Source organism: Ixodes scapularis, unplaced genomic scaffold, assembly GCF_016920785.2.
Source record: "Ixodes scapularis isolate PalLabHiFi unplaced genomic scaffold, ASM1692078v2 PGA_scaffold1__304_contigs__length_218370807, whole genome shotgun sequence".
NCBI lineage: Eukaryota > Metazoa > Arthropoda > Arachnida > Ixodida > Ixodidae > Ixodes > Ixodes scapularis.
The window spans coordinates 194,406,256-194,424,011 of NW_024609846.1; the positions used below are offsets into that span (position 1 = coordinate 194,406,256).

The 17,756-nt window shown below is 48.0% G+C and overlaps 2 pseudogenes; both read left to right on the forward strand.

Moving 5' to 3' along the window:
- Positions 1–5,871: 5,871 nt before the first annotated feature.
- Positions 5,872–7,144, forward strand: LOC120842552 (annotated as a pseudogene).
- Positions 7,145–8,761: 1,617 nt separating this feature from the next.
- Positions 8,762–9,500, forward strand: LOC120842545 (annotated as a pseudogene).
- Positions 9,501–17,756: the final 8,256 nt, after the last annotated feature.

The following is a 17,756-nucleotide window of genomic DNA, read 5'->3' on the forward strand; positions in this document are numbered from 1 at the left end:
CCAGGTGAGCCTTTGGTCAATTTTCAGCCCGAGATACGTTGCTGTTGTTTCGATATTGATCTGCTTCGTGCCAATGAATAGCATTGGCCTGAACTTGTTGATTCTTCTTGGGGCATAACAGATAGCGACCGATTTTTCGCCAGATGTGTTAAGCCCAAGTTGTGCAAGTCTGTAGATGGTGTTCGTGATTGCGCGCTGCACTTCCCGCACCATTGTCTGTCTTCGGTGACTTGAGGACGTCGCCCATAGCGCAACATCATCCGCGTATACCGCCATGTTGATTGGGTAGTTGGGTTTTTCGCCTACTTTGGCTGCTGTGGGTAGGGAGGATATGGCTAGAGAGAAGAGCAAAGGACTTATAACACTGCCCTGTGGGACTCCCCTGACGATCTTTCTTGGTTCGCTGAGGAGGCTCCCGACACGGACACGCATTGTTCTCCCACTCAGGAAGGCACATACATACTGGAATGGCCTTCCTCTTACGCCAAGTGTTCTTAGGGCTGAGATTATAGTTGTGTGCTGAACGGCGTCAAAAGCCTTACTTACGTCAAGGAAGACCATCACCGCGGACCATTTTTGTGCCTTTGCCTGTTCGAGCGCGCTGATCAGGTCCCCGAGGGCGTCAGCGGTACATCGATGGTGTCGGAATCCCGCAAAGCAGTCGGGAAGCGCTCGCGTCGCCTCTAGGTGGTAAACGAGGCGACGCAGGACCATTCTCTCCATCAGCTTGCCAAAGCAAGATGTGAGAGAGATGGGCCTGTAGGATGTTATCTCCCTGGCAGGCTTGTTTTGCTTGAGAAGTGGTACTGTGACGGCTTCCTTCCAGGAATCGGGCAGCTGTGCTGTGCGCCAGATAGTGTTGATGTATTCTAGCAGAGCAGGGTGGTACATTTCATCGATGTTTTTCAATGCTTGATTGGTTATGCCATCCAATCCTGGTGACGAACGGTGCCGTGGAGATAAGCGCAGCGCAATTTGCAGCTCGTGTAGCTTGAAGTCAGCGTCTGGGCTTTGCATGGGAGGTGCCGTAGGCTGGCAGAAACTACTCCAATTTTGCGGAGCCTGGTCTGTTATTGGTGTGGTAGGAGCGGTGGTAAAAGCGTCCGCCAATAGCTCTGCGATGTTGAGAGGTGTAAGGTTTCGCGCTAGCCCAATGCTGAGCACTGGTGTTCTTGGAGATGGTCGCCTCGCGAGTGCGTTTGCCATTTTCCAGGCTTTGCTCCCGCCGGCGCTCTTGTGAAGTGAACCGCAGAGGAGCCTCCACTGGCGTCGGGCTAACTTCTTCCCGTGTCTCCTAAACTTTGCGTCTAACCGTCGGTACTTCAGAACGTCCTCGGGGCGTCCCGTGCGCCAGGATCTCCTCTGGGCCCTTCTTCTCTGAGCTCTTAGTTCGAGCCACTTGAGGTCCGGGTTAGGTCTCGAGCTGGGCACTTGTACAATCTGTGTTGCCGCTTCAAGTGCGTTCGAGATGACGTCCTCAGTGAGATTGATCCCTGACATGAGTCGCTCATCGAGCAGTGCCCGGTATTTGTCCCAGTGAACAACGTGGCATGTTTTGAGCTTGGACTTTGGAAGTTTTCCTATGATGATTGGAACGTTGTCACTCCCCCAGCTGTCCAGTTCAGGTTTGGTGGGAAGTCGCAAGCTGGGCGATGTCAGGGTGAGGTCGATCACACTCCCGTGTACCCCGGCGCGAATGAATGTCGGTGTTCCGGCCGTCGTGTTTCTGAGTCCCATATTGTGAATGGTCTGTTGCAGGTTTTTCCCTCTCTGATCCGTTTTAGAGTCTCCCCATGTTTCCGAATGCGCATTGAAGTCCCCCGCGAATACGATAGCATGTTTTGTGCGGGCACGTATCGCGACGAGAACAGTAGGATCCCAATGCCCTGAGGGATTTATATAGCAGCAGACCAAGGTTAACTTGGTTTTGGCAATCTCCATCTCTACTGCTACGAATTCAGAATTATCCGTGTTGAAGTCATTGAGATCGAGTTCAATCGGTGCATGCGAAGTATGGACAAACAGGGCCGTTTTTGGTACATCGCTTCCATTTGATGGGTGCCGTGGTAATAAATGTAATCGGATAATCGGAGAAGGTTCGGTTGTATTCTTGGTTCCTGAATAGCGAGCGCGTCGTAGGTGTTATCTTGCAAGTGTTTTCTTAGCTCCGGTAAACGTTGCCGAATTCCATTGCAGTTCCACTGAAGGATGGACACTGGCGTTTGGCGTTGGTTGCTTCCTGTAGTTTTCTTATTGGTGGCTGCCATGGGGTGTGTGTGGACGTTGACTGCAAGCTACCGAGTCGGGCATGACTTTTCGGCTGTAACGCGCATGTTGGGGATGTAGAAGCCTGTTGTAGTAGAAGGCGTAACCCACTATGTGTAAGATGTCTGACAATCTGAGTCCCTGCTTAGCCACAGCATTGACTGCCTGAGCCATGATGTCGTCGTAGAACTCTGGAAGTCGTGTGTTCAATCCGTTACAATTGCATTGGAGGGAAAAACAGGCATGGAGTAGAAGTCGAACTGTAGTTACTCTATTAGTGTCCCCTATCATGGTTTAGAATACCATAGAGATAAGAGACTCTAATGAAAGGATTGCTCTGATCACCTGATGAAGAGTAGATGATGATGATATTGAAGCCAATATTTTGCGGAGAGTGGTAAACACTAGCGTGATTATCGCTTTAAACGGAAAGGTTGGCTCTATTCCACTGCTTGCTTCGGTTGATACCGACGCACTTGGACCTGAAGGTGTGCGTGAAGTAATGGCTTTGATGTTTTGCTTCTCCCAAAACAATGATTTTTGGGGACCTTCTTGTGTGACTGTTGCGGCATCATCAAGAGTAGTGGTTGTGTTCCGGTTTTCAAGCGGAGGGAACTCTTCAGCAGTTGCTGGTGGCACAGCCTTGATGCTGGTGTTCTGTTGATGTTTTTCTTTCGGGGACGATTGCTTGCTTGTTTGTTTCCTAGCATGTATCGCCTCTTTTGCCTCGCGAAATGTCGTATTGTGTTCTAGCTTATATCTTGTCACCTCTGTCTCTCTTGCCTTGATCGGACATTCTGCTGCGTTAGAGGCATGGTCTCCTTGGCAGTTCACACAACAGAGTTTGGATTCACACATGCCATTATGGCATTCTCCACATCGAACGCATACTTGTGATTCTGATGAGCACGCAGCTGCTATGTGGCCGAACTTGTGGCACTTATAGCATTGCAGGGGGCGTGCTCTGTAGGGAATGACCTCGGTTCTTACAAGGCCCACCTTGACGTGCTGAGGTGCCTGTTTTCCTGCAAATGCTACCCGTATGACAGGCGATGTTTTGCCAAGTCGCTTAACTTGTACTATGCCGATAGAAGACTGAAGTTGGGCCTTTACGTCTTGCTCTGTGCAATCTAGATCAATGTCGCGTAGGACTCCAAAACAATTTGAGCGGTCGTTCGGTATAAAAGCTTTGACGGGCACTGTGCAGAGCTTGTTTAGCTTGAGAAGCTCGGCTTTGAATGCTGGTCGTTTCACATCAACTGCAACGATGTTTCGGGCTTTTTTAATCCGAACAACAGTGACCATGGTTGGTGCAGCGTTGTTCAGGTAGTCTGTGAGCTTTAACTTGCTGAGTGACTCTACTTTGTGATTCTCAGTAGGGGTAAACAGTACTGTGCATCCTACTTGCAGGTTGGAGCCATCCTTGGAAGATGATGCTTCGCTCTTGCTCGTCTTTCGTCGTTTCTTTCCTTGTACGACCTCATATTCGCCGTCCTCAGATTCTATGCCGTCATCATTGTGAATGGACAGAACCGTCAATGAGGAGCTGTTGATTGCTTCAGAGTTGGTTCCCATCAGCGGAATTTCATCATCATCTTTCAGAAACGTGCATGGACTTGCTTGCTCTTTGTCTGGTTCAAGGGCAATCTGTGTCTTCGGTTCCGCGGCGGACATTTCTGCAGATGTTCTCGCCTCCTCGATGGAGGCCCTTGTGCATATGGATCGTATGCTTCTCTGGTGGTAGGGGATCGTAGGGGATCGTGATAATCTGATCTGAGGAGCACAATTTAGAGGCTATTGAAGTATAATTATGGAAGAGCCAAAACGGGGTTACCCTGAACGGTGTCGTCGTCGTCTTCCGTACCATCACATATATACTACTCTCACCTTAACATGAACTAACGAGAAGATTGTGCAAGCGCGAACGGCTTGACTGGAGCACTCGCTGCACGAGCGCTCGTGCAGCCGCCGGGGCTTTATTCAAAGCAGCTAGCTCGCGTTTTAGCTATAGGTCAATGTCCGTTTTGAATGGTTTGAAAAAGAGCCTAACACTAATGCGGTGTGGATATACCATTTTATAAATGAGAGTTATGGGTTGTTAGTACTCGTTCATCCTCCGCACAAGCTTTTGTTCGAGGGACGGAGGGAGGTTTGTTTTCATATCGTGTTAAGCTTTTCAGCATTAGTTCCTGCCCTGCACGATAAAGTGTAAACTCTCCTTTGAAGAAAAAAACAAATTTGCCTAAACTATTGCGTGGATCAAAGGTAGTGGCTATTTATCATATAATTTTGATCTTTGTAACACAGACAGCGCTCTGTCTGTGTCCTCCTTCATCCAGTCCGTCGTTTTCTTTTTTTTTGGCGCTCAGCGCTCTATGTGCTCCTTCATCCAGTCCGTCGTTTTTTGCGCTGTTTTAGTATTTTAAGTTTGTGAACCACGTAATTTATTGTGGTGTGTTCGTCAGCATGTAAATAGTGTTTGGCAGGGCCCCATGACCATAAGTGCAATAAACTGTTTGTGGATTCAGTTGAATTAATGTCGACATATGTCTCACTATTGCAGGTGTGTGACGCCGACTGCCGGGTGATGAGCATCAACCCTTTCCTGGGTCGGTGCACGACTCCTTCGCATGGCACTACTCGTGGCTCCGGAGCAACTTTGAGCAAGGCCGGCTGATAGACGACGGCAGGTTTCTGCTCGGTAAGCATACTCCATTTGTTTGTTCTGTACATGATGGCTCCGCACCACTTATACGCTACAATATCACACATACTGTTCCGAACTTGAATAACTGGCATGCGCTCTGGCCATACCTGTGACCCGTCTCCTTGGAAACGCTCTGACACAGCTGTCAAGTACATGGGGGGAAAAGTTGCAAACAGCGGCTTTACCTGCTTAGTTGTAAACAATTTGAAAGGGACTCTACAACGAAATTTCGGTGCTTATTCTTTGGTCTATACGTGTTCAAAAGAGCAGTATCACGTCAAACACATCAATATTTTGTTAAAAAAGAAACAAAAAGGCATTAAAAAAAATTAGGCGATTAGGAAAGAGCACCTTCTAGATGTCGCCAAAGCCGATTTTAATGGCCGTCTAGGAACCTTGACAGGTAGTGACGATAACTGTCTCGCCTAGAACTATAATGCTTTGAACCTGACGTCATTTTCACAGTTCAACGGCCAGCAGAAGCGACACAGCTAGGGCATCCTGACGCTGTCTGGCTCGCCGCAGCTTTGCTCATCCCAAGAGAAACTAGATCACGATCGTACCGGATGTGACGCGCTCTCTGCTGGCTGCTCTCCGAGGCGCTTGCCAGTGTGGCCTGTTTATAATGAAAAATATAGCCATAAAGGCTCAAAAGACAAATGTGGGATTATCATTTACGGGTATTGTGGATCATATTGAGCCTATTTCTGAACACGACGGGTACATTTAAATTTTGTTGAAGTATTCTTTTAAAGAGAGCAGCATTATTATCATACATTTCCTTCTCTAAATGTGCAGGGGACAGCGGCTATGCCTCGGAGCCTTGGCTCATCACCCCTGTCCCGGGATTCCACGCGACCTCCACCGCATGCGGCCGGTTTAATAAGGCACACTCTTTGATGAGGTCCGTTGTGGAGTGCTGCATTAAGCTGTTGAAAAGCAGATTCCGGTGTCTGCAAAGGCACCGGGCTCTGTATTATCATCCGACAACAGCCACCGTCATTATATGGGCGTGTGCAGTGCTCCACAACATCTGCCTTTCATTGAAGGAGCCAGAAGCGGAGCCAGACTCTGACCCTGACGAGCCAAGGTTGGAGTCTGGACCGAGATCGGACGGTTCTGAGTCGAGCTCGGAGGGGTCAGCGGCGGATGACGAGAGGCCGGCTCCTGCCCACCCTCGGGTCAGCCTCTCGGACAGGGGGAGGGCTCTGAGGCACCGCCTTGTTGCCCAGTTCCAAACCTGACACAGCCGTGCCGCCCCGGAGCCCCACGCAAGCCACGGTGGCAGTCCCGCCCACCAGAGACACCACCAGCGCCAAGGAGTCCGTCACCACAACGGAGCTCCCACCCATCAGGGTCACCGTCGGCGACAGGGAGCCCTTCATCGTCCTCGCCACGGTGGCACTCCCGCACACCAGGGACGCCACTGGCGACGGCGAACCCTTCGTCGTCCTCACCTCGACTGGCGCCCTCGCCACCAGAGAAGCCCTCCCCGTGGCAGTATGTACTTCACTTGTTGTTCCAAAGTCATGGCTGTCCATAAGATCCACAGTGTCAACTCTAACGCCATGCGCAGTTCGTCGCACAACCACCATGCTACCTTTACGGACATGTAGTACTACCTCCGAAAAGCTATTCGGTGCATCGCGGTGATGTTGATAGAGCCTTTTTTTAATTTGTAAGCAGGGTGCATAAAATGTGTGGGACAATAACAGGTTTTGTAGGGTTATGAAGCTAGCCAACAGGGGGCATCTGGCTCGCCCTTGCAGGAGACTGAGAACTCAATGAGGCTACTGGTGAGACCCATTTTCCTTTTTTTTACTGCAATATATTGTTTGTATCGGGTTTGGACATCGATTCATTTTCTCTACGTTTCCATTGCCAGGCTCCATTACACAGTCTATTATGGCTACCACAGAGCCAGGTGTATTACTCGATAATCGCAGATTGGATTTGTGTCAGTTTGAATGTATAAAAAAGAGAACAAGCAGTTTCTTTTGAAAGTGCTTTCTTTTTTTATAACAATGCCGTAACGTGAAAAATAAACATGTTTGAAAGCACAGGTTGCAATGCTTTCTATAAAGTGAAATTGAGCATGGACTAGTAAAAACCGTATAAATTTTTTGTCATTATCAAGGATATATCCCAGACATTATTTCACACTTCACTTAATACAGCACACTGCCATTTCGTTTGCGTTTTGTCACACATGGAAGCATGACAGATTCCTTAGTAGATGATGTTGAGATCAACAATGATATAAGAAAACAAACAAAAAAAAAAAACCACAGGGACACAGACCAAGGGAAACAGGACAAGACGCACTCTCAAATGAAGTTTATTGAAAATTCAACTTCAGTTGAGAATGCGGCTTGTCCTGTTTCCCTTTGTCAGCGTCCCTGTGTTGGAGATTTCGGCCAACTGGCCCAAATCTCCACTTCATTGCGATATAAGAAAAATGACAAACCCAGAGGCCAGTTTTAGGCGGAAGAAAACTACAAGTATAAAATTCCGATGGCACAAGCCACTTGACACCTTTGATGAAAAAGCATACACTACATATTGCTGTCCTACAAGCATGAGGGATGGCTAGCTTTAGCATATATCTGTCATGACTGTTGCCAAGAGCATGTTACTAACTTGCTTCACTGGTTATAGTGACTCCAGTAAACAAACGCAGAAGGCACAGTTCTTTGTAAACAAAATATGCACTGAAAAGTATGGACGGACTTTCCCGTAATGTCAACATTGTTGTAAATATGTTTAGACAGCAGGACATCAGCCTTCCTTTAAGCAGTCGCTCACTCATAGTATTATTCACCGTATGGCGAGCCGAGTGTGCGTAGGAACTTGTCCATTAAATGCACCACATACCAGTGGCGCAAAAGAACATATTTCTTGTCTCCACCTGGAGAACAAAACAAAAACAAAAAATAAATATCGACTTGGCACATAAAATAATCGTCCATTAAACTAAATTATTCGTGGCTGGACTCGGCGGGACTTGGCTCGGCCGTGCTGCGCTCGGCGGTGCTGCGCTCGGCGGTGCAGGGCTCGGCGGTGCTGGGCTCGGCGCGGCTGGGCTCGGCGCGGCTGGGCTCGGCTTGGGTGTGCTCGGCGGGGCGGGGCTGGACTAGGCTGGGCTGGACCAGAGCCGTATATGTAGAGTTTGGTCAATGGGAGGCGCGTGCAGAGCCAGGGCGTGCGGCAGACTTGAAAGAGGGCTTGGCATGCTCTCTTGACCAACCAGAAACCGAAAAGTATCCCCTAGCGGTGGTAGCGAGAAGCAGCTCTGATCAAAGGTCTATGTTCGTATATGGTTTTAATAAGCGCGTAAGATTGAAGTGTAATAACTCTTCGTGGTTGAAAATAGGATGCACGTGTTGTTTTGATCATGATCATGCAGAAAGATGTAAGAAACCAATGCGCCGCTCAACTCTGTTTTGTGTGGACAGAGTGTGATCGCTCGGACGGCAGATTCCCGGCCCTCGGCGCTTCGCGTAAGGATTATGTCGATCTTTCCGCTAGTCGCACTCTTCCACCATCATTTTGCATGAGTGTGATTGAAACATCACGTGTACCATATTTTCAGCCATCGAGAGTTACTCCAATGCAGTTATCAGGTTTGTTTCCCGCGACCACCGCCAGGGTATTATTTCCGGCTTCTGGTTGGTCACATTCCAATTTCTGAAGACGCCCTGGAACACGCCCAGCCCGCTTTCGACCAATGGCGCCGCTTCATTTGTCTCCTATACTTCCCAACGAATGGCCAAACTCTCTGCATATACGGCTCTGGGCTGGACGAGGGGTGGATGAGCAGTGCTCGGCAGGTCTTGGCTTCGCTGGGCTTGGCTTCTCTCGGCAGTCAGCAGCAGAACGACCTCGACGAGCATACGGGTCGTGTTTTGGAGTTCCAGGGTCACCGCCTGCGTGGCGCGAGCTTGCTCCTGGTTCGCCTCCACAACAGCCTCCATACGCTGGCTGAGGGTCTCGATGGAACGCAGGAGCTGGAAAGACGGGGCATTTAATACGCAGCAGTAATATATTTCTAGAAACCCAGAGGGCGTGAAAACCTTGCATATGTCACAGTTCGGTTAGCATTATGCTTTTGTGGATCTCCATTGCCCTCTGCTGCAGTCCCACTTTCACAGTGGCATCTTTGTTAAACTCGGACCTATTTAGTCATGTTACGGAGTTCTATGTTTGAGCCAATACTTGGCCTTGAAACTCCACGCCCCGCGCGTCCTCGTCTCGTTCTGCTGCAGCTGGAGAGTTTGGTTGGCGACAGCCTACATGGCAGCCTCGTCGTGCCGCTCCTGCCTCGAGATCCGGGTGGTGGCACGAGGCGCCGTGGGCCGCACACGGAGTCTTGCAGGTAGCCTCACATCTGCCAGGAAACAAAGAATGCTTCTGTCATATCACACAATCCTAGTTGTGCTCATAAGAGATCTCACCCCGTGGGGTGGAGGGCACCGGCTCGGCTGCCTGCTGCCTGTGACCTGCCTGGGCACCCGCGGGTCTCCCCTAGAAGGGAATTTATAAGTTCTAGAGCGCACACAGGACTTGTCTGCATTTTCTAGATATTGAGAGTGGGTTTGATGAGGCTGCATTCCATTCAGGGGAAACAAAATTAGACTGTTTCAGAGGTAGTGCCATTCATGTCAAGGATTGACTCCCCAAATATGTCTAGTGAGAGCTCGAAAGATTGCACTTCCCCTGTTTTTATGAAAATGTAGCTCTGTGTACAGAAATGGAATCTTACGACAGCCTGCACACAATACAACTGAGGGTCGCGACAACCACAAAAAAAAAGAAGAAAAAGGACTATACAAAAACTACACTTGTTTTAGCCTTAGAAACTCCAGTATTACTGCAATCAATATGTTTTTTGTCGTAAGCGCTTTTGTTTTAGATTTTGCCATTACGTGAACGAATTAATCCGCCCTCCGATTCGCTGAATTATAAAAAGTGCCAGCACCTTTAATGCATATATTCACGTTCATATCTATCACATTTCATTGCGGTGTACATCGTAGCTCACTGATAACAAAACCCTGCACGGATATTCTCCTCCCTATTGGGATTGTACAGCTACATGTGCAATAGTATGTCATGTTCAAGTGTGCACTCACCTCGGCCTCGTCCTCAAAAGTCAGGACTGAAAACCCTGGAGCGCCCAGGGCCTCGTCCTCGCCCACCCGCGTCAAAATACGTGCGTATGAGGACGCCAGTGAGCGCACCCGGCCGCCTCCGCCCCCTGCGAGTAAAGGAAGTAATTCAAATAGCCTGGTTCACACTATGAGTAGACTACGCAAATTACCTCGCCTGTTTCGCCAGCTCGGCTGCCCGCGCCTGCTCGGCTGCCCGCGCCTGCGCTTTGACACCCGCACGGCCCAGTAGCGTTTCCAACCATCCGGCTCCTTCCTCGGAGGCCCGAGGAAGTTGAGCCGGGAGGTTAGCTCGGTCCAGAGACGAACTTTGTCGTCTCTGGACAGCGCCGGGCTCAGCTCAGTTGCGCCGCGTACCAGAGAGGGGTTCTCGAACATAAATGTATCGAGTTCCTCCCTCTGGGCCGCGGTCACGCGTTGCCTGCTCCCGTTCTCCATGTTGTTTGAACCATAGTCACTGACAATTTATGTAACGCAGGGTGCTGCAAGTCTGGAACCTTTTATTATCGCTCCGTAGCCAATGAGCTAGCCGCATTAGCCGATGAGAACGCCGATGAACGAATCACGACGAAAGAAGAGTGAGCATGACAGGTCACATCCTTCCGTTTCATGAGCCGTCATCAGCGACAGTGATTTTAACTAGGCGCTCATCCGCGTCCCGCATGTTGTTCTAACCTTTTATGCGAGTTTACTCCATCTAATATTTTCTGGAGCCGCTACAAAATCAGTTGTTTATTTCAATAGAACACGTGTATTTTTTTTTTGACAAGTTTCTTTAAAATAGAGGAGATGTGAAGGTCGCCATCGCAAGGGATTGGCTGCCATCGCTTCACTTAAGCGCAAAACACATGTACGACGAAACCTTCCGATCCGACGTGCGGACTGCCGGAACGACCTTGGGGGCGAGGGTTTTCGTAACATCGGAGAGCGTTGAAAACCCTCGCCTCGGGCCGCCGTATTGCGTGGTCGGACGTCGGATCGGACGGTTTCGTCGTACATGTGTTTCGAGCCTTAAAGCAGGAAATGCTCCTCCGGTTGCCAGAGAAACGGACGCTTGCGGAGGGACTAGGTTCCAGATAGGTACCGTCGGGAAAGCGTCGGTACGGTAGGGGGACAACGTAGCTACAAATACCGTGGAAGCCAATACTGGCAACTCCCGCGGAAAACGGGCGAAAAGTGATTGCAGCGAACCTGGCGAGCTCGGAGTCTCCGTTAGGAGACGAATTCTCCAAAATGCATTGGTTTTGCCTACCTCCGTGCAAGGTGACCAACAAAAAAAAAAAAAAAAAAATTGTCACGGACATTCGCTGCTTTGAAAGTTAAAAAAACGGGTGCCAACTCATGAGTGAAGGACAGTTTCTTCGCGTGGGAAAGATGTTACAGCTTGTAGGGTGCAATTTCGGAGTTCTCCCGAAGAAAACATTCTGTCACAACTTATGTAAGCCAGGCAAAACACGAATGTATGCCTTCGCGCTGTTTCGTGAAAAAGGGCATTGTACAAACATTTAGAACATAGCTTCGTTTCAACTTAATTTTTCTTATAAGTTAATTTGTTTTGCTGTTGCAATTCCAATTTTTTCATGAATGTATTGCTTAAAACCGTTTCGTCGAATACGCGAGGTGGCCAATCCCGTTAAGATCGTCTCCGGATGAAGAAGCAAAAGGCAATTTCGAACCACGTACGTTACGGCGATGCCAGTATGCTCTGAAAGAAGTCGTTGTGCTTATTCAAATCTGACGCTATAATAGATTAATAAAAGCGGAGTTACGAAAAAAGCAGACCTCTCGCGCTTGCAAAGAAGGAAGGGGAGAGCGTCGTAGCCCCGCAAAAAAAGGTGATTTCAGTCACGTTATTTAGAGTGCAGAAATTCCGATTGTCAGCGCGGGGACGACTCACATCTTCTGCTTCGCTGCTTCTTCTACGATAAAGGCCGACACCCGTTGAACCGTCTCCACTCTTTCCATTTTTGAGTCTTGTTTCTTTTATATTTTTGAGGCGACGCCACTCTGCCGCGTTCTTTCTTCCTCCTGCTTTTATGTTTCTGTGTATTTTTTTTGTTTTTGTTTGCTCCTTTTTTCTGTTTTTTTTTTTTTGCCCGATGTGTAAACCATCGCGTATCCTTGCTTTGTTAGGCTTAGTTTTTACCAGGGTGTAAGATAGACAGGTGGCGAAACAAGAGCCAAATGAGCGACCGGATTGTGTCCCCCTCGGTTTTTTTCTTTTTCTGTGGCGCCATCTATGTGGAAAACCGCGAACTCTCACTCCGGGTGGGCGACCGGTGGCGACCAGCGAAACTGACAGAGATGGTTTCTCGTGGATTTTCAATGGAGGACTGTCCTGCTTTTGGTTTATTTTGCGCACTCTTCCATAGAATTCCACGCTTATCCGATTCCGACTTTTTTTCCTCTCGCCGCAGCGCCATCTGTCGCAAATCGGGGGAACCCGCAAGCAGACGAGTACACAATCCGGTCACGGCGCTGCGGTAGGCTTCTATGGGCCGTTTCCCCACCTGTCTATCTTACACCCTGGTTTTTACTCTTTCCTTCGCTTTGGTGCTTACTACCCCCGGTTCGTACGCTACGCTAGGCCCGGACATTTGGAGGGCCGTCTGCAACTTTGTTATTGTTGATGTTTTCTTCCAGTGCCGTCTGCGATAACCTCCGATTTTCGCCTTCGATTGAGTTTCTAATCCGAAATCGTGATACGTGCTCTTTGATATTTATTAAATATATTAACAAGTGTACGCTCGTTATGCATTTTTATTCAAATTTTATTTATGTACGCCGGCCGGCACGTCTGCTACGGGTCATCGTTTGTTGACCAACCGGCCGCATTCGAGCATACACCAGAGCATACTTAGAGATGGCAGGCATGCCATGTGCTGCCTACCAATGCAAAAACAAGTTTTTGCGATGTGGTGGAAAATCTTTCTTCCGCTTCTCGAAGGTCGAACAAACGTGACTAACTAAGTTATGCAGCATTCAAATTAAACTGTTAAAAGTGTAAATAAACAAACAAAGCGTTCACCTTTTTTTCCCTTGCTCTTATTTTTTTTTTTTTTTTTTTTTTTTGCGTTTCAGCTGTCGTATGTGGGTGCACAGTTGCAAACGTGCTGACCTTGATGGTAAGCTAAAGCAGTACGGAGCAGCCCACTTTAATGAAAGAAACTATCGGCTATGCGCTGATCACTTTAAGCCATCTGATTTCAAGGATCCAAAACTACCGAGCAGCGGGTGAGACGTTTTTTTAGCACTGATATTTGTAGTAAATCTGATACATGCAATAAGTGTGAAAATATTACATTATCCGTCCAAATACAGATTCCTTAGTAATATCGATACGCCTGAAACTCCAAAACGAAAGTAAACCTCGCAAAATCATATTTTGTCTGGTTGTTGTCGGTTCATGGTTTCTCTAATTTTTTTAAACCTTCTGCTTAACAGGCTCAAACTGGGAAGTGTACAATCGCAAATGCTCAATTTTGATCAGGCTAGGCGTGCCAATCCAAAGAAAGCGTGCCAATCCAAAAAAGTGGCATCCGAGCAGGACATCGTTCCCGACAAACCAATGGTCGAATGTAAGTAAAAATGAACAAAAATAACCAATTTAGAATATTCGAAAACGTGGATCCATTTTAAAAATATCCATTCACAATTTTTTCTTATATTTTTATTTAAAAATAATATCAGTCGCTCGTGGGACTGTGATAGCAGTCAGTGGCACTGAATTAAAAATACGAAAACGCGTTAAACCCATAAATCGCAATAAAAAACATCTCCACGAGGCAAAGCGCTATGTCAAGGGAATATGGCTCGCGGACACAGGAAACTACTTACGAGATCTAGACGGAAATTTTCCGTATCCCTCCTCCCTCATTACTAATCACAATTAAAAAAAGATACCAACAAACCAACCAAGGGTTTGCACCATAAAGTGGTGGAGCACATACACGTAAGCAAATATATATAGACTGAGTATTAAAGTGGAAATTATGCGATAAGTGCTTTAAAGGGTTTGTATTCGGTATTAATCGTGCCGCAACTTTTCCAGCCCTTCCTCCGGATGCTCGTCTACCGAAACGACGGAAGGGGCTAGAGCAGCAAATGGAAGATATGAAGAGGAAGCTCCAACGGTCTCAAAAACAATGCTCAAAGCTGAAAAAGACGATCGAAAACCTTCGGGGTAAGGTAAAAGCATTGAAAGCGTTTGAGAGTCGCAAACAGCTGGTAGAACTCGATGACAGTCATCCTGCAAAGCAGTTCATCCTGAACCAATTGAAGCAACTCAAGCGAAAGCGCCGTGGACGGAGATTTACATCATATGGCAAAAGCGTTGCAGCTGCCTTGCACTACTGTTCGCCGACAGGCTACAGATTCATGGAAAAAATCTTGGCATTGCCATCAGAAAGATCTATCCGGGCATGGCTGAGTTCTCTCGCCGTTAAACCAAACCTCAACAAAAGCTTGTTGAAGATACTTGCCCTTAAAAACGCAAACCTCCCTGCGCAAGACCGGTTGGTGGCCGTCATTGTTGACGAAGTTTCACTAAAAGAACGCATCACCTTCTGCGCGAAAGGTGATTACATTGAGGGATACACTACGGAGAGTGGACCCGACCTTCTTGCCAACCGAGCCCTGGCAGTGATGATTAAGACTCTAAAAAAAGGAGAAAAGCAGGTGCTTGGATACTACTTATCCCACAATGCGATGCCTGGAGATGAAATGGCCCAAATGCTGCGTCAGATTTTGAAAGAAATACGCGAAAGTGGCTTCATCCCAAAAGTGGTGGTTTGTGACCAGGGACCCAACAACTTGAGGATGAAGCCAGAGCTCGGTATCACGGAAGAAAAACCATTCATCGAGGTGTCAGACGAAAAAGTGTACTTCATGAACGACACGCCACACTGGCTAAAAAATACTAGGAACAACCTCAAAAAGTATGACTTCAAGCACGGAACGGAAATCTACAAGTTTCGTCACATTCAAGACTTCTACAACTTAGACAAAGGCTGTACCCCAAGAGCTGCACCACGACTTCGCGCGGTCCACCTCGCTCTTCCACCGTTCACTGCAATGAGAGTTTGTTTTGCGGCACGAACTCTCAGCCATTCTGTCAGCTCTGGAATGTTCACTAAAGGCCTGTTCGCACATGCAGCGGAGCGCTACAAGCATAGCGCTCACCTCGCGCTAAGCACGTGCCAACGGGAGCGTTCACCAGCTTTGTATCGCACCATCAAAACTGTTGCTCATGGCATACGATAAGTAGCTGACGGCACGTGAGCAGCGCTACATCAGCGCTTCGCTGCATGTGAGAACCGGCCTTTACATCGAGACGAAGGACCTAACGGAAGACTCTAGGGACACAGCAAACTTCATCGAGAAAATGGACTCTCTCTTCGATTCGTTCAATTCCTCAAGCCTACATTGCACGAAAGCGCTAAAGCGAGGGCTTTCCGACAAGACTCCACATCGACAGTTTTGGGAAGAAATGGAGGCTTTCTTAAAAAACCTTGAAGTACTCAATCACAAGCAGAGGAACCCGCCCTGTCATCGTGGATGGCTGGAGAACATCCATACCGTGAGGCTGCTCTGGACCGAACTGAAAGACCGATATGGTTTCAAGTTTCTCCTGCTTCGGCGTCTTACGCAAGACTGTATTGAAAACCTCTTATCTATCATTCGAAGCAAAGGCGTCAACTATCAAAACCCTGACCCAGCATCTTTCAGGTCACGAATGAAGGGAGTTATAGCGAACAACCTGCTACAACCAACATCAGACAGCGACTGCGAAGCAGATTTCGCGGATTTTCTTGTGCAGAAGGAAGAGCTATACTAGTCCGGTTTCGAAATCGCCACGGACGTCTTAACAGACGAGGATGACAACTCAACGCAGATGGCGGAGAACCTCATGGACAGACCAGATGCACGACTGACCACCCAGTCCTATGTAGCCGGGTGGGCAGCCAGTCAGATATCTCATCATGCTTGCCAAATCCAGCTTCAATCAGAAACATGGAACACCTCAAAAGACATTCTGTTGAAGAACAAAACATATTCGTATGCGAAAATGACACCACCTTCCGAATTAGCTCGTAACCTAGCCGAAGACATCAGCCGTGCCTTCAACACACATTTCACCGACATACTGCACCAAACCAGAGTTCAGGTGAAGGCACACTTGAGGCCGCTGATCGAGACTGGAAACAAGGGTACGGTGTGCCAAGATTGTTTGGACAAGTACGTAAATAAGTACTTGAAAGTACTTTTAAACTGCTTTGTCAAGCGAGCGAACGAACAAACCGCCAAAGTCACTGGAAAAAGAAATGCGAAAGCAAGAAAGGTTACACACTGCTAGCACATATAGAAGATTACTGCCTGCGACCAAAACATTTGTGCGACTCTTTTTTAGCGGGCAGTGTGAGCTGAACTACGTTATTTATTTTCCCTGTTTTGTTTTTAGTTCGTACCTCCGCCGCGAAAGCAAATAAACAAACGTACAACAAGCAGCTGAAAAAAAAGGGACGCTTTCTTCTTTTTTCATTAGTTTCGTCTGTTGCTTCCGCTTTGTTGTTGTCAACTCAACACCGGCGGTGACCACCAGCTATTCATTTGCTGCTTTCCATTTTTCTTTCTTTTTTCTATAAGCGCCGCAACGATCGTCGTCGTTGAAGTAGCTTTTTACTGGGTATCTTTGTATCGTCTGCTAACTTCTTTGTTTTACTCGCCGTTGTTCGCTTCTCTTCCCCGTTTCTTTTTATTTTTGTCGGGAATGGCGACACCACTTTTTCTGCGAAGTTCGGTAAGTGTTTGCACGAAAATTTTATCCTTACTTTTTGTTTTTATGCTCCCGCAGCTCGTGCGCTTGCTCTGGTAACATGTCGTTTGTGCATGCTTTAATGATTACGACGTAGTCCCAGTAGCTAAACGTCTTTTTTCTGCTTTACAGACGCGCTTCAAACGCGTGTGATCCCCCTGGGTGGCGTTTGAGACCGCTAAATAAACTGCTCTATCTTTGTTTCTGCGCGCGTTGTTATTCGATTGTCGTTGCAGTTGCGATCAGTGGATTCCGCTTTGCAAGCGGACAAACCGTAATAAATTGTTTCAAGTGTTGGGGCGACGAAACGGGTCTCGCAAAGCTCGAGGACGTCGCGGAGCCTATGCGGAGAGCAAGTTCGTCTGCTTCTTGCGCAGGGGGTAGCGGTGACGTCAGAACGCCGAGCCCTGATTGGCTGATCGCGACCCCCTACCTGAGCGTCGTCTGCTCCTTTGCAACGTCGTCTGCTCGCAACGTCGTCTGCGTCTGTCTTACCTTTCGTGCGACTTTCGGAAGTGCAGAGGCCAGATTCACGAAACGATCTTACGCCAAAAATGTGCGTAAGACATAACTTAAGAACAAATTTGTATTCACGAAACGAAATTTTCGTAAGTTTTGCACAGGTTACGACGAAATCCTACGACAGCTCCAAGGCTGTCTTACGCACTTCTTACGATCAAATCAGCATGGCCGACAGCGTCGCGGTCGCGACGATCCACGGACGTTTATTTTTCTATGTGCGCTTCTCACGCGTCCCGACTTCAAGCAGCAAGAAAAAAAAGTAAAAAGTACTTGAAACAGA